The 24,047-nt window shown below is 43.7% G+C and overlaps 1 long non-coding RNA gene across 1 annotated transcript; it reads left to right on the plus strand.

Annotated features, from left to right (window-relative positions):
* The first annotated feature begins 4,846 nt into the window (after positions 1–4,846).
* Positions 4,847–23,531, plus strand: LOC141277060 (uncharacterized). The gene is made up of 3 exons (XR_012327735.1): positions 4,847–4,884; positions 9,897–9,978; positions 23,398–23,531. It is a non-coding gene; the product is annotated as an uncharacterized lncRNA (long non-coding RNA).
* Positions 23,532–24,047: the final 516 nt, after the last annotated feature.

The following is a 24,047-nucleotide window of genomic DNA, read 5'->3' on the forward strand; positions in this document are numbered from 1 at the left end:
CTTAAAAAATAGCTGAAGGAAATTGAAGGAGTCATACTGGTCCCAGAACTTTGAATTTTTGTGTATTATCCATATTTTAATTCGTGAGGCTTTAGGAGAGGTCGTGGCAACATGTTTTGACCATGTTTGCTGTCTCTTTGCTGTGTGTGTGTATCTTCCAGCTTGTAGGAAGTGACACATTCCATGCACCTGAGGGCTTGAAATGTCTCTTACAGTCTTTGCTGTTTAAATACAGCAAAGACTCTAAGTTTAATAGGAAATATTAAAAAAGGCTCAGGGTGGTGATATTTTCAAAATTAACGAACACTGTAATTTTAGTCCTATTTTTGTCCAATAAGTAAAATGTAAAGGTATGATTGTTACCTAAGATAAATGGAATTTCCATCCATATCTGTTGAATAGTCTCTGGGGGAATTCAATAAACATTGCAGCTCCTCGTGAAAGGCTGATGGGCTCCTGGTGTTGAGGGTCCAGGATGGTTCTGTGACAGGGAGACGCAGGGCTGGCACCAGAGGCCCTCAGTGGCGAAGAGAGAATTCTTGATGATCCCCTTTGGGCAGCAGCGTGTCAATCAAAATGAAAACACTTCTGAATTTGAACATGACAAAGTTCTGATTTCTCTTCCTCATTTCTCCTATGCTTTGAAAAATACTCAACTATCAAGTCATTTCAGAAATTATTGTTTTGATGTGTAGGTGCCCATGCCTTGCCTTGAGATATGTTCAGAGCGAGGGTCCACGGGCCATGACGGGGGCAGTGTGGTCCAGCCGTCGCAAGGACAGATGTTCTCATGGGTCAGGGTTACTGGGTTAGGCCACCCGTTAGATGTTTCTGCATTCGTGCAGGTCTTGTGAACCATCAGGAAGATGCAGAGCCTACTCGAGTTCCTGGCACATACTTAGGTTCTCATTTATATAGCGTGTTTCTACCTAAGGATGTTGATAAGTCAAGGAATGATGCCAGTGTTTACGAAGTGCACATGTGATAATATCAATATACAGAAATGCCCGTGGATGTTGATAAATCTTCAAACGAGGATTACACACATTTCGAAGCACAGTGTCTCTTTTCACCACGTAATAGCAGATGGCTTGTTCTGCTTTTCTCTTTGTGCAAGCAGATTTTTTCAAAGTTTTGTTAGTTAAAATTTTCATACCTTTCACTCCTTCAGCATAGGTTTTCTTTTTTTTTTTGCATAAAATTATAAAGTTATATATAACATTCTCATTGTGCAAATAAAACGACAGCTTGAAACTCGTAGAAACATCTCGCTGTAAATGACTAAAGTGGTGGAGAATCTGGAAAAAACCTTGTATTCAATTTCCACTTAAAAGTTGTTTAACATTATGTAGCACAGCTATATGACACAAATATGAATCTACTATGGGTCAAATCATGTTTTCTGAGACTAGCTACAGTAAAAGCCCCTCATAAAATTATTACAAGGAATGACCTTAAGTGAATGCCTTGCTTGTTGAGTCAGCAAAAATCTGATTTCATAACATGAAAGTTGGTAAGACTTCCACTATACGTGGCAAGGTCAGTGTTTCCAAATCTCTAAATTTAAGATAATTTGAGGCTAATGGGAAGGTATCCTGCAAAATAGCACGAAACATATTAGGATGTATTTAAGCGCGTTAAGTCAGAATAGAGCGTTTTAGCGTGCGTATGGAATGACATGCCGCCTCGTGAGGTCAGCGTCTCAGAGAGTTCATATTTAAGCTTGCCTGGGATTCGTTTTTCACATGTTATTAAAAAATAGGTTTCAGTAGCTTAGTAAGGTTTGAGGAGAAAAAGTGAATTCAGTTATAAAGTTATGCCAAGATGGAAAACGTACTTTGATTCAATATGAAAAATGGCCAGAATTCTTTTCAGCGTGTTTGCATAACAAAAATAGCTGGTGCTATGAGTTTCGTTTTTGCCAAAATTGTGGCATTCATCAGGGAAAAAAAAAAGGCACACGAACCATTTATGTGGATAAATGTACGCTCCAAGTTGCGAGGTCGTTTGGTGAGGGAAACTGCATTAGGGATTTATCTTTCCCCCGCTGAGATTTTGAATCTCTGTGAGGTTGTGTTCTCTAAAATAGCTCTTTACTGTGATTGTCTTGAATTTGGAGACCCTGAGGTCGTTTTGTTTTGGATGCTAACGATTTTTGTCTCTTTTTCTCTGTATTGTATTTATTTAGACGCTATATTTAGATTTTTTTTTCCTGAGCCTTTTATGGGAAAGGCAGTCCCTACAGTCCAGCCGAGTAAGCACACAGCTTGCGGAGTTAAGGCATCTCTGCACCTGCTTGCTGGTTGGTGTCTCGGGATTTCTGAGGAGCCGTGAGATGGCTGCGAGTGCAGCCTGCCATCTGCTCAATCAGGACCGTGGCCTTTCCGAGGATGCCTGTCTTGAGGGGTGTTGCGACTTCCTCTGGCCTCCTTTGGACCCTTGGGCTTCGCCAGCAGCTTGCTGTGGTGTCCTCCTGGTTTGGGGGTGTACCGGGGTGATTCTGAAGCGCATTCTTCAAGCCGGGACGCCATGGTGACGATGTTTGGAGACACGTGTCTGCAGTGCACCAACGGCGGCAGTGGGCCCGGGGCTCGTGTCTCCGGCGCCCCCCGCCCTCCACACTCTTCTCTGAGTCCCGCCCGCTCCACTCGCCCTGTCGCTCGGGACCATCAGGGACTTGCGTCAGGGCGGTTCCTCAACCTTAGGCGTTTACGCAGGCCCGGGAGGGGTCAGGTGCTGTGTGAGTCGTGGTCCCCACGCCCCGGGAGCTCGGCTTGGTGGCGGCAGGTACCCGGGGCGCCCGCGGTGCCCGCGGTGCCGCCGCAGGGCCGGTGGGGAAGGCGGAGGTCGGGTTGTTACGGCGCGGGAGGGCGAGGGCCCAGCTCTGCCTGGTGGAAGGAGTAATGCGCGCTTGAGTTGGGAAGCAGCTGCGCAAGTGAACAGCTTTGTCAAACTATTAAGGAAAAGAAATTGAGGCAAAAAGTATAACATCTGGTAGGAAACGTGATAGGAAAACAGTTTTACCAGCTTAGGGCATTTTGTCTGTGGGACCACGTGTCCGTTCTGTAAAGCTGGTGCTTCTTGGGAACCTTTAGAGGGTTACTGCATGGCCGCTTATCTCTAAAAGAAAGTTCTTATTAAAGTATTTACACCACAAGGTTGAATCAAAATAAGGACGTTGCTTCCTGGTCAAGTCGTGGTGCAGTTGCTCGAAGAACCTTAGGCCCCATTGTCAGCAGATCCTCTCCTTAAAGGTGTTCGGATGTGGGAGGTTGGTGTGTGTGTGAGCCCAGCCTCGATACAATTATCGAGTTATCCTCAGCTTTGACAGCAGGTAATAATTTCAGTATTTCAAAGCTCCTTTGCTGGCTTCTGAACCGATTGGGGAGCTTCACTGGTTACTTATTCCTTTATTTGTAGGTATAAAGATGAGAAAAAGCCCATAACAACATAATACCCAAACTCCCCCAGTCCAGCCCTGCCTTTGGATGGAAAAAGCAAACCAAAAATACTCCTCAGAACGTTTCCCGAATACTTTGACTTCGCCTGAATTGGTGCATGGCACCAAAGACTTTAGTTCAGGATCTTGGAAACACGCTTTAAACTCAACAAAAATGGATTCTTACACTGTATATTTGTGTGAAAATTCTCTTATCTCTATGGTCTGATAACCACATATCTATTGTCTTAGTTCTTTACCACTGTGCATTACGGCCGTACAAATCGTGCCATTCTCTAAATGCTTGTTGTTTTAAACACTCCAATGTCTTGCATTGTTTTTGAAGAATATTAGCTAGTTTATCCATGAAACTGCTTACAGAGTTCCTTTTCTTTCTGTCCCATTAGAGAGACCTTCAGACCTTCATTTCCGTGTTCTAGATCCATCCCTTTCATTTGGTGTTTCACTAACTAAAAAAAAATACCCCTAGTTTCTGCCGTCACTGGCTTAGCTATATGGATTAAATCCTATTCTAGCATAGTTATCTCCTGAAGTGATTTTCCCCACGTAGATCACAGTATATACTGTAATAAATAACCTTGACCAGACTGTTGTTCCTGGGTGTGTACGTATTCTTCCCCTTGTCCATCTTGAGTAATGAATGGTGAAGCGCGTGTGAGAGAAGGAGATTTAATTTTTTGAGCACACTGACTTTGATCAAAGGTAATGTTTATTTAGCCTGTTTGTTGCTAACTCTGAGGGGAGGAACTACAAACCCAATCTTTGCTGATTTTTTAAATTGAAAAAAGAAAAGCAAATTAAACTGACAGGCTGCCTAGAGGCTACAGATCTTATCCGAATAGCTGGTTGGGTGTACAGGGCTGGAGCGGAGCAAGACCCGGGGGAGGGGCAGTCGTGGGTGGACAGGGCTGCCGGCTGCAGCCACGGTGGTGGCCGAGGTTCAGGGTCAGCCCTTTCTTCTCACTGCCTGGTGACCTCAGCCACGTCACATAACTCAGTCAGTGTCCTTAGCTGTCAAACGAGAGAAACTGTCCCCGATGTGAGGCTTAGAAGAGATGGCCTTTGCTTAATACAGACACAACGCCTGGCAGAAGGAGTCCCTCCTCCCGAGATCCCGTCGCCCTAAATGGTTCCTCTTTGGGGGCTCTTACGCCTTTCTACCTTGTAGTTGATTTTGTACTTAGTGCCAGCTCTTCAAAGACAAGGTCTGTGTTAGATTCATCTTTGTTCCTTCTACAGCTTCTAGTAGAGAAAATACTCTGTGACTGTTTGTTGAATGACTGTATAGCGAGTGATCCCATGTAAGTACGGTTTAAATACTTTCCTTATCCCTGGTAGGAATGTTAAGATACGATGTCTGACGCTGGCTGACCTGGATGTGGGCTATGAACATGGAAGTGTGTCATGTCACGGATCTGAACATCGTGAGTATAGCTTGGAACAACCTTGGATGACTGCAGATAGAAACGTTATATTGCCTCAAAGCTAGAATCTGGCCAAATCTTAAAATAACCAATGAGTTTGTCCCAGATGGAGTTCCTAACTGCACTGCAATAGAGCCATCAAGGGCCCCAAGTCTTTGTGAAATAGATTTAAGAAAGTATATGATTTCCCCACCAGTGAGTGATCAAGGAGGTCCATTTTTTTTTAATTTTAATAAACGAAATAAGTCATTCCGTATTCAAGTGCTTTAAAATTCTATTCTGGTCCTTGAAATTCCTAGGCAACTGGTGGGCTGTCCACACGTTGCCTTCTAGCTTGAGTCCACCAGAGGTTCAAAGAACCATCCTTTGCTGGGCTTTGATCTCAAAGGAGAGCTGTGTAGACATGATAAACTTGAGTGCCCCACCTAGGCCCAGGGAACCTTGAAAAACATTGCACTCTTTTGATTGTTTGTGGTCCTTGGAACACATTACACGTTTAGATGTGTCAGTTGACTACATCTTTACATCTGTGACTAAATCAATCACAGATTTACTTCCAAGACTAATATTTTTATCTTATTTACTTAAATGTTAATTATATTTAGTTTTGTATGGTGCTCCCTCACCCTCCCAAAAGGGGAGCTCAGATTAAAGTAAATGTAATCCTTACTCAGATGTCAACAGTATCTCGTTTTTTTTAATGTGATGAACTGCTCTGATACCATCCCAGGTATGTACTGCATACAGCTCCAAGTCATCTTGGAGACGCACAAAACAAAACAGGTCTGCATGCTTCCCTTTTACAACCACTTTCTCTACAATTATAATAATCTGCTCTGTCTTCTCATCATTTTCCTGAGTTCATATTAAGTTCTAGTAAATCGCCGTGTAAAATAAAGATCAAGGACTTTTAAAAATGATTGAGAGTATAAATAACATGCCTCAAATGCTGCAGAGAAGGTATTTCTGCACACTGAAAGAAACTGAATTCATTGTAACTGCTATTAGGGAGGGAAGGATTAGCATTTCGCCCTGTTGAGCACTGCCTTTGCCGAGACCTCGGTGGAGAGGCCAATTATGAGCCATCCTGGGTCGCCATCTTGGATGCCATGATTTCAATTCGGGGGTGACTTGGCTGCAATAACAGTTCCACAAACTCTCTAGCTGGTGCTCCCACCTTTCAGGAGAAGACACTGTATTTTTTTTTTTGGGTGTATTCATGGATTTTTATTCTGTTTATCTCAACACATTTTTTCATGTGTATATTTCTTTTTTTTTAACATCTTTATTAGAATATAATTGCTTTACAATGGTGTGTTAGTTTCTGCTTTATAACAAAGTGAATCAGCTATATATATACATATATCCCCATATCTCCTCCCTCTTGCATCTCCCTCCCACCATCCCTATCCCACCCCTCTAGATGGTCACAAAGCACCGAGCTGATCTCCCTGTGCTATGAAGCTGCTTCCCACTAGCTATCTATTTTACATTTGGTAGTGTATATATGTCCATGCCACTCTCTCACTTCGTCCTAGCTTACCCTTCGCCCTCCCGTGTCCTCAAGTCCATTCTCTATGTATGCGCCTTTATTCCTGTCCTGCCTCTGGGTTCTTCAGAATCTTCTATTTTTTTTAGATTCCATATATATGTGTTAGCATACGGTATTTGTTTTTCTGTTTCGGACTTACTTCACTCTGTATGACAGATTCTAGGTCCATCCACCTCACTACAAATAACTCAATTTCGTTTCTTTTTATGGTTGAGTAATATTCCATTGTATATATGTGCCACATCTTCTTTATCCATTCATCTGTCGATGGACACTTAAGGTTGCTTCCATGTCCTGGCTATTGTAAATAGAGCTGCAATGAACATTGTGGTACAGGACTCTTTTTGAATTATGGTTTTCTCAGAGTATACGCCCAGCAGTGGGATTGCTGGGTCGTATGGTAGTTCTATTTTTAGTTTTTTAAGGAAACTCCATACTGTTCTCCATAGTGGCTGTATCAATTTACATTCCCACCAACAGTGCGAGAGGGTTCCCTTTTCTCCACACCCTCTCCAGCATTTATTGTTTGTAGATTTTTTGATGATAGCCATTCTGACTGGTGTGAGGTGACACCTCACTGTAGTTTTGATTTGCATTTCTCTAATGATTAGTGATGTTGAGCATCCTTTCATGTGTTTGTTGGCAATCTGTATATCTTCTTTGGAGAAATGTCTATCTAGGTCTTCTGCCCATTTTTGAATTGGGTTTATTTTTTTTCTGATATTGAGCTGCATGAGCTGCTTGTAAATTTTGGAGATTAATCCTTTGTCAGTTGCTTCATTTGCAAATATTTTCTCCCATTCTGAGGGTTGTCTTTTCGTCTTGTTTATGGTTTCCTTTGCTGTGCAAAAGCTTTTAAGTTTCATTAGGTCCCATTTGTTTATGTTTGTTTTTATTTCCATATTTCTAGGAGGTGGGTCAAAAAGGATCCTGCTGTGATTTACGTCATAGAGTGTTCTGCCTATGTTTTCCTCTAAGAGTTTTATAGTGTCTGGCCTTACGTTTAGGTCTTTAATCCATTTGGAGTTTATTTTTGTGTTAAGGAGTTTTCTAATTTCATTCTTCTACATGTAGCTGTCCAGTTTTCCCAGCACCACTTATTGAAGAGGCTGTCTTTTCTCCATTGTATATTCTTGCCTCCTTTATCAAAAATAACCATATGGGGCTTCCCTGGTGGTGCAGTGGTTGAGAGTCCGCCTGCTGATTCAGGGGACACGGGTTTGTGCCCTGGTCCAGGAGGATCCCGCGTGCTGCGGAACGGCTGGGCCCGTGAGCCATGGCCGCTGGGCCTGTGCATCTGGAGCCTGTGCTCCGTGGCGGGAGAGGCCACAGCAGTGAGAGGCCCACGTCCCACAAAAAAAAGCAAAAATAAAAAACAAACCATATTTGCATGGGTTATCTCTGGGCTTTCTATCCTGTTCCATTGATCTATGTTTCTGTTTTTGTGCCAGTACCATACTGTCTTGATTATTGTAGCTTTGTAGTATAGTCTGAAGTCTGCGAGCCTGATTCCTCCAGCTCCGTTTTTCTTTCTCAAGATTGCTTTGGCTATTCGGGGTTTTTTGTGTTTCCATACAAATTGTGAAGTTTTTTGTTCTAGTTCTGTGAAAAATGCCATTGGTAGTTTGATAGGGATTGCATTGAATCTGTAGATTGCTTTGGGTAGTAGAGTCATTTTCACAATGTTGATTCTTCCAATCCAAGAACATGGTATGTCTCTCCATCTATTTGTATCATTTTTAATTTCTTTCATCAGTGTCTTATAGTTTTCTGCATACAGGTCTTTTGTTTCCTTAGGTATGTTCATTCCTAGGTATTGTATTCTTTTTGTTGCAGTGGTAAATGAGAGTGTTTCCTTAATTTCTCTTTCAGATTTTTCGTCATTAGTGTATAGGAATGCAAGAGATTTCTGTGCATTAGTTTTGTATCCTGCTACTTTTACCAAATTCATTGATTAGCTCTAGTAGTTTTCTGGTAGCATCTTTAGGATTCTCTATGTACAGTATCATGTCATCTGCAAGCAGTGACAACTTTACTTCTTTTCCGATTTGCATTCCTTTTATTTCTTTTTCTTCTCTGATTGCTGAAGACACTATATTTTAAATACGGGTCCTTGAAAACATTTTACTTGGAAGCCATCTGTTTTCCGGGTTAAGTTACAAGGGGACCATTTTTTCTGTAAGCGTAACTAAAATGGTAAATAGAAAGGAGTTTGGGGAGCATGCCACGTGGTCGGTGGGGGCATTAACTGTGCCTCCTTGGGCTTTATTTTTATTTTGTTTTCATTTTCAAATCAAGAAAAAGATGAAAAGAAGTTGGTAATGGAAAGTAACCTCAAATTCCCAGAAATGAACTGTATTTTTTTTATTCTTGCTCCTTCTTTTTCAATTTTTTTTCATCTCAAACCTGTTTTTTCACGTGATTAAGTGAAAATGAGTGGTGTAGTTCATTAGCTCAGCCAGTAGAGGGGAATGATGCCTATACCCACTCATTACCGTGTGCAACTACTTCTTCAAACCCCTTTCTCGTGCTCCAGTGTGGTAATAGTGCAGCCTTGCAAATAAGCGCTATCTAGGGACGCCAGGGCCAATGACGTGGGGAGGTGACCTTCAGTTTTTGAATCGTGTTCCTATAACCCCCTTGTTTTATGGCTGTTTCTGACGTCCGTTTCTGCGTCTCTGCCACTATATCTTTGTCCTCCTTTCTGTGTATTTGTCTCCTGGCAAATTCTTGGTGTGTCCAGTTGGCCTTCTCTGTGCCCATTAAACCTAACAACCTCATAGGTACCTCTTTTCTAGAACACAGATTTTCACAAAGATTCTGTTCATAGAGGGAAATTACTGGAGTATTATCACTTGTTAAACCACCTGTTCATCCTAGATGTGTAAGCCAGAACTTCCATTCCTGGCTGAGGCAAGTCCACAAACAACTTCCTAGACTGTGAAGCCCAGGCCACCCTAATTGTGTAGGGTTTATCTATCACCTGTACAGGTGTCCTTGTCCTAACTTCAAAGCTCAACAGACTTGTGGGAGAAAAGTCCTAAGAGTGTGAAATCCTATATCTCATTTCTAATGCTCTGACTTTGCTTCTACTTTTCACCAATGTGTGTGCTTGAGTGAACATCTTGATTTTGATTCTACCTCAGGGGAGACCTTTTCCATTACTAGGTCATTGTAGTGTTCAGTAAGCACTCACCAGGCTGAATGTTTGCTCAAAGTGCATTCTCCTCAAGGCAGAGTTAGGAGAATTTGTGAATTATAGCCCATAATAAAATTTGGCACTGGATTCCATCTTTTACTGAACAAGCCTGTATGTAAATTTGGATTAATGTGTGATAAAAATTGGTTTAGGATTATATAGAGTCTCCCTCCAACAAACTAATCTGTTGAGAGAGTAAGCATACATGTTTCATTTGATTGGTGAATAACAGTATATATCATTTCTAATTTTGAAAACTAGTCTTCAAGAATCCTCCGTTTCTACAGATGATATCAAGAGGGGTCAAATAATGTCCAAGTGGAATTTACCCCTGGGATGCAAGGTTGGTTTAACTTATGAGAATTAATCAATGTGATATACCACATTAACAGAATGAAAGGTAAAAACCACATGATCATCTCCATAGATACAGAAAAAGCATTTGACAAAGTTTAACATCCATTCGTGGTAAAACTCTCAACAAAATATGTGTAAAGGAAAATTTCCTCAACATAATAAAGGCCTTTTGTGAAAAGCCCAAGGCTAACATCAAAATCAACAGGGAAAAACTGAAAGCTTTTCTTCTAAGATTAGATATAAGACAAAGATGCCCGCTCTCATCGTTTCTGCTTAATGTAGTATTGGAAGTACTAGCCAGAGCAATCAGACAAGAAAAAAAGGCATCCAAATTGGAAAGGAAAAAGTAAAATTATGCGTTTGTAGATGACTTGATCATGTATGTAGAAAACCCTAAAAACTCCACAGGAAAACTGCTAGAACTAATAAATGAATTCAGTAAAGTTGCAGGATAGGAAGTCAACACATAAAAATCAGTTGCATTTCTTTACACCAACAACAATCTATCAAAAAAAGGAAAGCAAGAAAATAATCTCATTTATGATAGCATCAAAAAAAAAAAATACTTAGGAGTAAATTTAACCAAGAGGTAAAAGATCTGCACACTGAAAATGAGGACATATTGATGAAAGAAATTGAAGAAGTCACAAATAACTGAAATGATATCCCATGTTCATGAATTGGAAAAATTAACATTGTTAAAAATGTTCATACTACCCAAAACTATATACAGATTCAATGCAATTTCTATGATAATTCCAATGGAATTTTTCACAGAAGTAGAAAAAAAATTCTAAAATTCATGTGGAACCACAAAAGACCCTGAGTATCCAAAGTAATCTTGAGAAAGAACAGAGTTGGAGACATCACACTCCTGATTTCAAATTATATTACAAAGCTATAGTAATCAAAACATTATGATACTGGCATAAAAACAGGCATATGGACCAGTAGAACATAATAGAGTGTCCAGAAATAAGCCCAAGCGTATATGGTCAACTAATTTTTGATAAGGGCTCTAAGTATACACAATTAGGAAAGGATGGTCTCTTCAATAAATGGTGTTGCGAAAATTGGACAGCCACATGCAGGAGAATGAAATTGGATCCTTATCTTTCACCATGCACAAAAATCAACTCAAAATGGATTAAAGACTTAAACATAAGACCGGAAACCATATCATTCCTAGAAGAAAACATAGGGGAAAAACTCCTTGACATTGGCCTTGGCAATGACGTTTTGGTTGTGACACCAAAAGCAAGGGCAACAAAAGCGAAACAAGTGTGACTACATGAAACTAAAAAGTTTCTGTGCAGGAAAAGAAACCATCAACAAAATGAAGAGGCAGCCTATGGACTGGGAGAAAACATTGCAAACCACATATCTGATAAGTGGTTAATCTCCAAAATATATAAGGAACTCATACAACTCAATTACAAAAAAAACAAGCCAACTGAAAAATGGGCAAAGGACATGAATAGACATTTTTCCAAAGAAGACATACAGATGGCCAACAGGTACATGAAAAAGTGCTCAACATCACTTATCAGGGAAATGAAATCAAAGCCATAATGAGATATCACCTCACACCTGTCAGGATGGCTGTTATCAAAAAATGAGGTAAGTGTGGCCTAAGATGTGGAGAAAAGGGAACCTTTTGGTGGGAGTGTAAATTGGTGCAGTCACTATGGAAAACAGTATGGAAGTTCCTCAAAAAACTAGAAATACAACTGCTGTATTATCCAGCAATCTTTTGGAAATGTACCCAAAGGGAATGAAATCAGTGTCTTGAAGAGATATCTGAGTCTCCATGTTTATTGCAGCATTATTTGCAGTAGCCAAGATATGGAAATAACCCTAACTGTCCATTGATGGAGGAATGGATAAAGAAGATGTGGTGTATATACACATACCATGGAATGTGGCTCAGCCTTACAAACAGACATCCTGCCATTTTTGTCAGCACGGATGAACCCCGAGGACATTATGAGGAGTGAAATAAGCCAGACCAAGACAGGAAAAAGCTGCATGATCCCATTCATATGTGGAATCTAAAAAAGTCAAATATGGGAGCAGGGAGTAGAAAGACTGTTACCAGTGTGGGGCGGGGGAGAATGGGGGTTCTTGGCCGAAGGGTACAAAGTGACGGTTGTGTAGCGGGAACGAATCTAGAGATCTAAAGCACCGCATGGTGACTGTACTTAATAAGACAATTGAATCCTGGAAATTTGCTAAGAGGGTAGATTCCAGGTGTTCCCATCACACACACACGCGCGCGCGCGAGCGCGCACGCACACACACACACACACACACACACACACACACACAGTAACCATGTGATGGGACGTTAAGCAGCTTGACTGTGCTCACTGTTGCACTGTGTGTATGTGCACATCAGCATCAGCATGTTGTACACCCTAAATACACACAGTCATATTAGAAAATAAGATAACAATTAAAAGAGGGGTCAGATGTCATACATAGAAGATGTACATGAAGATTTGGTTTACAGCAAACTTTGGCGTGTTCTCGTGTTACGTTCAGGCTCGTGGTGTGGGAAGGCTGTCTGGGGAGAGGAGGAAGCAGGTCACACTGAGTTATAACGGATTCAACACCACAGGGAAAGGACAGCCAGCGGGCGGAGCACCAGCTGTGTGCCAACACCGTGGTCCCCGCGCCTTATCGCAGACTCCGGAGGACAGTGCAGGGGGCGGGGATGGGGTGGGGGGCAGTGAGAAAGCGGGGGCTGGGAAAGGCTGGGTCGATTTTCCTTCCTCATGCTGCTGGTAAGTGACAGGGCCCCGTCCCCACCCTCCTTGGTCCCACACCACTGGAGCCACTTTCTCACACCAGGCGGCCTTCCAAGCTCTATCAGAGTTACTGTGATGCTCACGTGGCATTGCTTGTCTGAATAAGCTGTTCTTTTTGAACTTTCCTCTCTGAGCAATGTTCTTTTGTTACGTGTCATTTTGTGATTTAGGTCAGGAAAAAATATCAAATAGGAATTGCAAGTAACATTAGTTGATTTCATTTTCGGCTTGAAAGTCAAGGTGGATTCTTTCACTACGAGATCATATCCCATGTGTTCCATTGGGCCAAGGTTCTCCAAGTTGCTGGAGATCTGGGTCTGCCCTGGAAGGGAAGGAAGCTCTCTGGGAGTCAGGGGTGCAGTGGAGAGGGGTACGGGGAAGGCTACCAGGAGGGGCTTTCACTCCCCCAAACGGAGAGAAGAGACCTCCTACGATTCCTGGGGTGGGTCCAGGTTTGAGGACTCCTGCTTGGCAAGGTAGACGAAAGAATGTGTTTATTAGGAACTGGCCATGGAGCATAAATGGATGTTGAAATAGACCAGAACCAGGCGAAGCAGCCCACCAGCAGATAGCCATAAAAATAAGGTTACAAAACAGAACACATCCTTGCCCTGCCCGTCCGACTCTGAACTTGGGGTCAGGCCCTCGGCCTGAACCTCGCTTCCCAGCTGGTGTTTGCTTCACTCACGCAGCCTCCTCGGCTTCTCTCCCCAGCCCAGGCTAAGCCAAGGTGTCATGTCTCACCATCTCGTTTATAATACTTATTTCATATTATTTGTGTGTGGGACGGCTGCCTTTGAGTTTTTCTAGACAAGATACAGGCTCCGTTTTGACACACTGGACTTCCTGGGAGGAGGACGGAGGGGGAAAGGAGTTGCCTGAATGTTCTGTGGAATTCTCATCTAAGAGACCCCAACCCCACACCCCTCCCCTCTTCCTCCCACAAATAATTAATTAACCTCTTTGAAGACTGTCTTGACTCTAGCTGCTTCCAAACCTTCTTCCGAGAAGAAGGAAGATTTCCTTGTTCTCTAGGTTGGGGCCCGTCGCTGAGTCCAGACACAAGAGAAATGGCTAAGACTCAGATCACATAGGGTGGCCAGACTACACATTACAGATGCAGTGCAAAGAGGCAGCTCAGGACTTGCTTTGCCAAAATTAGTCAAGGCTCCTACAAGTTTCCACTTCCTGTAGGATCTTTGTATGGGTGTGCCAAAAGGGGAGATAGAAGTTTGCTTTAATATCAAGATGATTCAAGTATGTTTCTGATTCCCTATCCTTTTCTGTGGCATGTGGAACGTTTGGGAGTTTTTAAAGCGCCCTACTGTAATGCGAATAGAGCCTTAAATATAATAATGTCATGAAGTCCTTATGATTTTATGAGGTAGAGGTAATTATGAAGAAAATACCTGTTAAGTTCATGAGGCCTTCCCCATGATAGTGGCCTTTAAGGTCTCGAATACACTGCTTTATAGTGTAAAGATAACACCTGGTCGCTTAGTTTTTTCAATCAGCAGTAGGAACTTAGGGGTATGAAACTGAGCACGGAGGCTTCCTGAGTACAGGATTTCATTATTATTATTGGCCTTTTGAAGGACTTTACAAATTCAAAGTCAGAGTTAGCCCTGGAGAAGTATGTTAGAATTGCAGCGGAGACGAAGGAAGGAAAAGAAATACGAACTTTGTTTTCTGTACGTGTGAAGATTTAGGCCCAGTAAATGCAGCAGGTCATGCGATTCAGACCCAATTTACTGTTCTAACTTTTTAGCAGAAAAATTAGAGGAGGAGGAATAATAATTTTCCTATATTTTTTATGGCAGCTATAAATGCCTTCATAAGTAGGGCACCTGTTCAAAGGAATTTTTTCTTGTATGTAATGCTAGAGTGATTAAGCCAATGGAAAAAGCTAGGAAGAATGAAATTCCAAGATTTGATACTTTCTGGGGAGGAGGTTGGAAAGGCAGTGATCTTTCTAATTTTATTCTCTTGCAATTTTGCTCCTCACTGAAAACCGTTTTCCAGTAATGAGAAACACACTAGGAAAAAGGAGTGATGCTTTAGTCTACTTGCTGATATCCTTACCCAGCTCTCCAGGCTTACAGAACCTCTAATAAAACATCTGTCATGACTGATCTGTGTGTGCCTCAGTGATTCCTCTCGGCGCATCACGGGTGTAGAGCGTTTATCAGGGCCATAGTTTTCTCGGGAGTGAAGTTCGATGGGATAGGAAATTGGAGTTTCTAAGTTTATATTGGGTCAGATACGTTTTTTATTCATTTAGGTCCCTTATGTGGAGAGTCATGCAAAAATCCTTTTAGAATTTAGAATTTGGAAAATATGTTGAAACCTTCAAACTATTAAGATGTTTCCTTTCCTCTCTTACCCTTCCTCCCATCCATCCATCCGTCCATCCATCCGTCCATCCGTCCATCCATCCATCCATCCATCCATCCATCGATCCGCCTGAGGTAATGTGATCCATGTTACTGCTTGAGTTACTTTTTTGCTTAGTCTAGCTGATAGAAATCTTAGAGGTAAGTAATATGCTCACCTTCCATAACAAAAATAATACTTAGAATAGCTAAGATGTTTTGAGTACTCACTAGGCCTCTTTCAAGATGCTAAGGAAACACTTTACGTAATCCTTTCGTTTAATCCTTGTTACTGCCCTACCAAGTAGGGAGCCGCGTAATCCTTATTTAACAGCTGAGAGAGCTGAGGTTTACTGAGGCGTTGGCTTGTGTGGGTGACAGCTAGTTAGTGCTGGAGCCTGTGTTCACATCCAGGCAGCCTATCCCGAAGGCTGTGCTTATAACACTGCATGGTACCTGCTCCAGCCTGGGTCTTCTGTCACAATATCTTCGTTCATAGTCTGGTTCTTATTCTTCTTTCATAGGTCAATTATAAGAGGGTCATTTGCTGTCAAGTGCTTCAGAGTTGCTTTAAAATCAGATATGGCATAAATGATTAAGAGAAATATAAATACATAAATTCAGTGCTTATTTCATCCGACTGGCGTCCTCCCCCTTTTTTATCTTTGAAGGACCGTCTCCTCTCCTTAGCATGATTTTCTACACGGAGCTGAGTTCCTCCTTCCTCTTATCTATAATCATTTAGGTTTTTAAAACAATCATTTTGAATGATAAAGCGTTTCCATCATGAAGTGTAAATATTTTAATAGATGCCTGTGTAACCACCACCGAGATAAAAGCGTTGTTAACATATAGACGCACACATCTCAGATTTCTCACTAAAAGTAAATAAAATGTAAAGATATATTTAAAGCCACCTCCTTTCTTCTCCTCCTTCTTCCTCCTGCCTTTCACAGAGGAAATGACCACACTGAAATCACCACTGACATCCTGGCATTAATTATTTTCCATGCAGTTTTTCATGACTTTCCCCTAAGTATATATCCCCGTAACTATATGCTATTAACATGCTTTAAAATGTGCAGAAGTGATACTATATTATTTGACAGCTCATTTTCACTCCATATAATGTTTTTGAGATATAACTATATAAAAGTAATCCATTTATTTAAACTGCTATAAAATATTCCGTAATATTAATAAGCTATCTTTTATCCACTTCCCTCCAGTGGACTGATGGTTTTGCTGTTGCTGTCAGCACTGCACAAGCATTCCTGTGTTCCTGATAGGACACTTGTGTGAGGGCACGGAGGGTCGGTAATGAGATGGAAATCGCGTCGGGCAATATGTGGTCATCTTTAACGTTGATCTGGCCAAACGGCTAAGAAGTTGAACCAGTTTACACTCTGGCAAGTGGTCTTCCCATGTTCCTGTCAACACTGTGTGGGATCAGACCTACGTTTTGTCAGTCAGACGGAGGTAGATGTTATCTCTTTATTGTAACATGCATTTCCCTGATTACTAGAGAGGGCTTGAAACATTTATTTTTGGGGCATTTGGGATTCCTCCTCCCTGAATCCCTTTTTTTTTTTTTGCCGTACGCGGGCCTCTCCCTGTTGTGGCCTCTCCCGTTGCGGAGCACAGGCTCCGGACGCGCAGGCTCAGTAGCCATGGCTCACGAGCCCAGCCGCTCCGCGGCATGTGGGATCTTCCCAGACCGGGGCACGAACTCGCGTCCCCTGCATCGGCAGGCGGACTCTCAACCACTGCGCCACCAGGGAAGCCCCTGAATCCCTTTTTAATACAATTTGCTTATTGCCGAGTTAATTTCATATTGATTGGTCGTATTCTTATATACCCTGGGTAAACAATCTTTTGTCAGTTACTCGGTTTGGATTGTAAATCTTCCTCTTGTGGATTAGCTCTTCACTTTGATTGTAGTATCTTTTGTCATACAGACAGAGGTTTTAATTTTAATGCCATCAAATGCATTAATCCTTTCCTTTATGATTTTTTTGTTTTGTTAAATAAATTCTTCCGTGCTGCAGATCACGAAGATAATCTCGTAAGCGTTTGTATGGTTTTTGTTTCTCACATTTAGTACTTTCACCCACTTTCAAGTTCTTTTTGGAACTTATATTAGATCCTTGCTGAAAGAACAGATAAAAGAAGTACTTTGAAATGGAGAATAACACAGGAGGGAATGATTGATAGTAAAGTGCTTTAAATTTAAGCTTTCTAATATAAATTGGATTTGTTCATTTAATTCTTTTTCATAATTTCCACATTTTATATCTCTGTGTGATGCATTGATAATTTCCTCAGATCTTCTAATTTAAATCTTCTAATTTAATAATTTTTCATTAACCTGTACATAATCTTTAGTTGGACCTATTGAATTTTATATTCTGATAACTGCATTTACTTGTGGAAGTTTTCACTGGCTCCTCTAAGTATTGCCTATTCTTTTATTAAGGTTATAAGACGTTCTTGGACATCTTAAGTCCATTTTTTTGCGGTACGCGGGCATCTCACTGTTGCGGCCTCTCCCGCCGTGGAGCACAGGCTCTGGACGCGCAGGCTCAGCGGCCATGGCTCACGGGCCCAGCCACTCTGCGGCATGTGGGATCCTCGCGGACCGGGGCACGAACCCATGTCCCCTGCATCGGCAGGCGGACTCTCAACCACTGCGCCACCACGGAAGCCTTGAATCTATTTAACGATGCCCGTGTGACGGTCTCTGTCAGACTGTTTTGTTATCTGCTGTTCTAGGGGTTCCATTGGTCTGTTTGCTCTTTGTGCCTACTCTTGCTGCTGCTGGATTCTTTCTTCATGTGTTTTGTAATTTTGGGCTGTGAGCTGATCTTTAGCGGAAATTTAGCTGTTGGAATCCTGTTGGGTTTGAGGTTGGGGGCCATTCCCAGAATACAGTTTTATGACTATTTTTGTGAGAAGTACTGAAGATGGCCCAGGACTAATCTCTGTTATTTATCAGCTTGTGGGGTTCCTAGACCATGTTGGTGGGTCATTTTAAACCCCATACACTAGTGTTTTGTCCTCTGGGATTTATAATTTCAGGGTTATTGTTTTTGTTTTCCTTCCAGAGCCCAGGCTGAGATAGACAAGAATCCCGGTCCTCGTGGGAGGGTCCTTGTCCATCTGTTCACTGAGAACACAGTCCTGGGGGGTCTGGGCCTCTGCAGCAAGTTTGGTTTGAGCTCCCACCGTGACTGGGACCAATGCCCGTTGCCTATCAGTGTGGTCGTGAAAACCCGGCCCCAAGGTTACCAACACCTCACCCCCGCCGGCACCTTGGGTGCAGGGTCAGCTCTGTGGTTTCAGCCGTCTCTTTATATTTGGTGCCTTGAAGTTTCTCCCTCCTTCTTCAAGCTCAGCTCTAATAGGTGTGTTTTTACTACTTAGTCTACCAGTTCTGGGTACTCGTGGTGCAAAATGTTCAGGTCATCTGAGTGACTGTTGTCTGAAACAGGAGCTTGAAGCTTTCACACTGTGTGCAGGGAGTGGAGACCCCACAGACCCCTGTGGACCCCGACCCCTTCCAGCCTTAGGACGGGACTCTCCGGGGTTTCTGGATCCTGGCTCTTCTGGGGAAACTGCCCTGTCTGCTTCCTGAGGGCTTGTCTCATCTTGCTCATCAAACGTCTCTGGGTCCCATTTACCCTTGATGAACTGTAACGAAGCAAATCCAGCCCTCTCTACTCTAATACCCTCTCTTCAAGTGGTGAACCCCGCGTCTGTCTGTTTTCCCGTTGTGGTCTGCCATTAAGATGTCATTTCCCTTTCATATTTCTTGAGTCTCAAATCAGCTTCTAAAATCTCAACATTTCTTTTAAAGATACCTCTCCTGTCTTCCTTTATTTTGATTTCATTATTAAAAAACACTCCCCATCTGATAATAAGACTAAACCTGCTTTTCAGGCCCGTCTAGTTTCTCTTTGATTATTCAGGCGGACTGAATTCCTAGGTGCAGGGTATTCTGGGCAACAGCCTTTTGAGATGCAGCTTCATATTCGGGTTTGCAGTCATCTTATCAAGTTATTTCTTTATCTCAAGTCAAGATTGTGGCATATTCTCTTTTTAATAAATGCTTCTGTCATTCAGGACTGTTCAGTGGGCACCTGCTGTACACAAGGTATTTCTCTAGACCCTTGGGAGACACCTGCAAACAAAACAATTCTCCTTTTCTGTCATTATTCATAAAACTTCATGATCCTCTTGAGGAGGAAGCCGCAGTTCACGTCTCTGAAATCTAAAGTCAGATCCTAACATAATTCATAAAACTGGCTGTGCCGATCTGAGAGCTCGTGGGTGTGGGTAACTTTCCCCAGCTGCTGGACAGCAGGGCTCAGGCCGTGAATTCAGGCAGTGGGTTCGGGAGCCCTGCCGTCAGAATCAGCCTGCATCCCAACACCCATGGGCTCTGCAGCTCGACGTCCTGTGTCCCAGCCTCCCGCCCACGGGGACGGCCAGGTTGTCCCCTCCTTTAACGCTTAAAGGCCTCTGGACAGGAGGGGCCTCTTCTTTCCGTAAGGAAATCCTGGCCTGTGCGGAGCCCATGCGCAGCCTGCTTTCCAAGGCTCCTGCCTTTCCCCCTGGTGCAGGTCCCAAGTGGCGGGTATCTGCTGAATTCCAGCCTCTTAGGAGACAGGAGCTACAGACATGGGCAGAGGCTGGCATCCCACACGACCGGCGCTGACTGTGGCCGCCTGCCTTGGTGGCTGCTGTCTCCTCGGTGTAGAATTTTGTTTTCCAAATGCTGGTCTTGGCTCACCTGGTAAGGTCCGCAGTCCGTGCAGCCAGGTGTTGGGAGCCTAGGGAGTCAGAGCCCCGGCCCTCTTCCCCCGACGAGTGTGAGTGGCTGGGAGAGAGGGAGGGGCAGCCAGGGTGGTGCCCGGGCGGGTGGACGGCGGGCTGCTAGGGTCTCCGTCAGCCCCTGCCGGTGCGGCTGGGGGAGGAGGCGCCCCTGGCTGCGGGGGGCAGGCGCGGGGGCCCTCAGGCCAGGCCGGGGGGCGGGCCGTGGGTTCCGACCCCTGCCGCCCCGGAGGAGGGAGAGAAGGGGGAGAGAAGCACGAGTGTCACCCTCATGCAGTTCCTACCCCAGAAACATGAGGAGCGCGCTTGTGTCGGGGGAAACGTTCTGCTAGCAGCAACCCTCCTGGTGTAGTTCTTGGAATCTGAGGGTCAGCGTCTATCTGGCTGGCTGTCTCTTCCACTGTTTGGACTGGATCCTGTGTAATTCTCATTTTCCTCCGTGTCCCATGCATGTTAGGGGGACACAGATGTTGACTGAAGGAAGGCCTGTCTTCCCCGTGGAACCAAGGAGAAGATACAACCCTGGGCCTGGTGGTGGATCACACAGCGCGGCTGTTAGGACAGATGGACACTTCACCTGCTGTCCTCTCAGGGCATTTTCCTACCTCTAGTTGTTGAAGGAAGTTGGAAAGGAATTTCGTAAAGATGTTACACGTCAATTCACACATTTCTTAGCTCTCCCATAGAAGAGGCAATTAAAGCCCTGGAAAATGTAAACCGGGACAAGGCTTATGATGACACCGACTTCCTATTTAACTCAAAACAAACACTCGGTAACCTAAATATATTAAAAAAGAACTTTACCCCCTAGTTCATCTTGTAATGGTGTTTCCAGCAATAATGAAAGGTTTTGGTATATATTTTTTAGCTTAGTCCATTTAAATAGTGTTGCAATTGTGACCTTTATTTTGAGATGTTGACGTCCAGGTATTGGTGGCAGGGCTTGTGTTCCTCCCGCCAGGCCTTCCAGGGCTGCGTCTCCCAGGAGCAGGTGAAGAAGCAGAGGCTCCGGAGGAGAAGCATCCTCCTATTTCATAGCCCGCGAACTGCAGGGTCAGGTTCCAACCCGCGCACCTGACCCCGAAGCGGGGGCACATCTAAGGGAAGCGTGTCCCTGGACCAGGAGCTCGGGCCCTGGGCAGCTTCACCTGAGCTTTCAAAGTGAGCCAGCTTCATCCTAATTACAGTTTCAACAAAGTATTTGCTCTCGGCCGTGTGGAGATAATATAATTAATAATAGTTTTATTATTTCAAACTTGGGGAGCATCAGTGGCTGCTACTCATTTTTAAGACTGACGACACGATGTGTTGGACAGTTTTTTATTCTATCATAGAACTGAAACCAGGACACGGGTTGGATTGAAATCTCTCGGAGAAAATACAACACAGAATAATGTAAAGTTTCAGTGATGTCATAGATGCTAAAATAGTTCCTGGTCGATACAGTGACTCTTGGTGTATTTTGTTCCTAAGAGCTCCAGGCTCTGGTTTAGATTTACCAAAATCACAGCCTCCACTCTTGAAATTCTCTGTTTGCAGAAACTTGCATTTTAGGAGAATTTTCAAAAATTTCTCATTTTCCTCTTTCCCAAGTGTTTCCAGCCTTCCCTGGCCTCCGACACATGTTGCCTACAGCAGAGATTTACACGCGTTCTTCGGAGCATATTAATTTATTCCAACAGTAATTCCTGGCACTCCCGTTGAGGTCCATTTTCCTGTGTTGTCTAATACACATCAAGTCATATTTATCGTTTTAACACCATTGGATTCAATAGAACTCTTAATTTTGCTCAAGTTTCTTATTCATCTGGATCTATATTTCTCCCAATTGTGAATCAGAGGGTAGATTTTTACTTTTCTATTTCTTCTGCTAATTAGATAACTTACTGAAGTAAAAATTTGAAACACCACTGAGTAGCTTTATGTGTCAGTAAATTAGCCAAGACAAGAAGCTAAAACCCCGTTGCTAAAGCTCTGTTCAGACCAAGCACTACTCTCTGCTGGGCCTGCGTCGTGGGATTCGCAACAGAATCATACTAGGTGAGGACTGTAGCAGATTGTCAGGGGAAAATCGAGAAAGTGAAAACTTCTGAAAATGGAGCTGATAAGACTTCAAAACTATGGGAAGATTTCTCGGCCTCCCTTAAGAATAATAATAAAAACGATGATTCCAGAAATTTTGTAAGTTTGCAATAACCTGCTTACGACTGAGAGTCTCCTGGCGGTGTTATCATCCCTGTTCCTTAGAGACAGTTTATGGAGGTGGTTTTATGATACATTCCTGAAAAGCCTCCAGATTTCAAATATGCAATATAAACCACCTTATGAAAGCTGCAGTTTTATAAATAGTACCACACCTACCTCAGATTAGATAGGATTTCCACATTTTAGAGCAGCCAGCGTACGGTAAGAGACGGACGCAGAAAACCCACGAGCGGGTCAGTGTGTCAGGACCTGTCCGGGTTATTTAAGTGAGAAGGTCTTGAACTTGCTGGCCTCACAATTCCTTTACGCTCTCAAAAATGATTGAAGATCCCAGACAGCCTTCGTCGATGTGAGTTATAGCAGTCAACAGTGACCGTCTTACAAATTGAAATTGAGAAAAACTTAGATCACAAGAATATATACAAGAATGCATCCCAGGAGCCTACAGAGGGTAGGGGCCAGCACCTGCTGCGTAGCCTCTGGAAAAACCCATTGTACGTCCGAGAAGAACGAGAGGGGAGGCACATGGAGCCGACCGTCGTCACGAGCATCGTTTTGACCTCGTAGACCCCCTGGGAGGGTCCCCAGATCACACTCTGAGAACCGCTGGTTTAAATGATTTGACGTTACTATTTAACATTTATCCACACCTCGTAGGAACTTAATTAGTAATAGGTGGTGAATTATTTCAAACCATGGTTTCTGATCACGGCTGTTGGGATCAGCCACCTTCTGTGTGATGCCCTGTTCTCTGAGTTTCTGCCTGTGAGATCTTGGGCAAGTCCCTTAAGCACTCAGAGCCTTCGTTTCCTGAGTGAAACTGGGGCTCGTAGGGTTACTGTGAGGACACCCAGCACGCGACAGGTATCCAGCCCGTGGTGGTTACAGTGGAAGAAAAGAAACGGAACAGAGACCCAGGTCAGTGCAGGCTGGGGGCTCCTGCCACCCCCTCCCCAGGAGGAGGTTTCCTAATCACTGTGGGATGAAGCAGAGAATTCTCCCCAGGAAGGATGGCTGCAAGGAAGAAAGAGAGGCTGCATTTCAACCCTCCCCTCCCCCGCCTGACTCTTTCCCTATAGTGTGTTTATCTTTAAGAGCTTTGATCTGAAATGAGTAATTCCTGTACTTCCGAAGTCCAGGCTTGTTTGCTTCCCTATATTTACACTCCCTTTGTTGTGTTGTTAGATGGAGTTTTACTGCTGTTAATACAGGACACCTTCCATCAGTCTCAGCGCAGATTCCTCAGAACTATCCCAGCTCTGTCGTAGCAACATTCCTGCCTCAAACTCGCCCTTGATTGTGGAGCCAGTGTTCGGTACGATACTTTTCTGTAAGTTGCACCTTATCCCTGGTCATTTTCTGTGTGTCTAGGTTTGGTGCCCTGGGGCCCAGGGGGAAGTGGACAAGGGCCCTTTTGACTGGGATTCCCTTTAAGGGCAGCCGAGGGGGTGCTGCAGGTGGAGCCGGTGGAAGCTGCCGGCGAAGAGGGCGGTGGGAGGCCCTCCCTGCTGGGTGAGGAGAGGGGATCATCGCCCAGGGACCTGGAAGGAAGGGCCCCTCTGAGCCTTTGACAAGGGCCCCTGGACTGTCACAGCAGGTGGTCTGACGGTGATTCTTCTGCAGTAGTCTCGCGTGACCCTTGCTGGGCTTTTCTGAAACCCATAGGAAAATCTCCTCACCCTTCCAGTCCCTTAGATTACGGACTCTTGCTTGTACTCCTTTGCTTATTTCATGCGGTCCGTCGTTATCTATGGAGCTCCTGCGGTGTGGTGGGCTGTGCTGAGCTCTGGGGCGACTGGTGCACCGTGAGCTCTATTTGTGGCTCTGGGGGAGGA

This window comes from Tursiops truncatus, chromosome 18 (assembly GCF_011762595.2).
Source record: "Tursiops truncatus isolate mTurTru1 chromosome 18, mTurTru1.mat.Y, whole genome shotgun sequence".
In the NCBI taxonomy this organism is placed as follows: Eukaryota; Metazoa; Chordata; class Mammalia; order Artiodactyla; family Delphinidae; genus Tursiops; species Tursiops truncatus.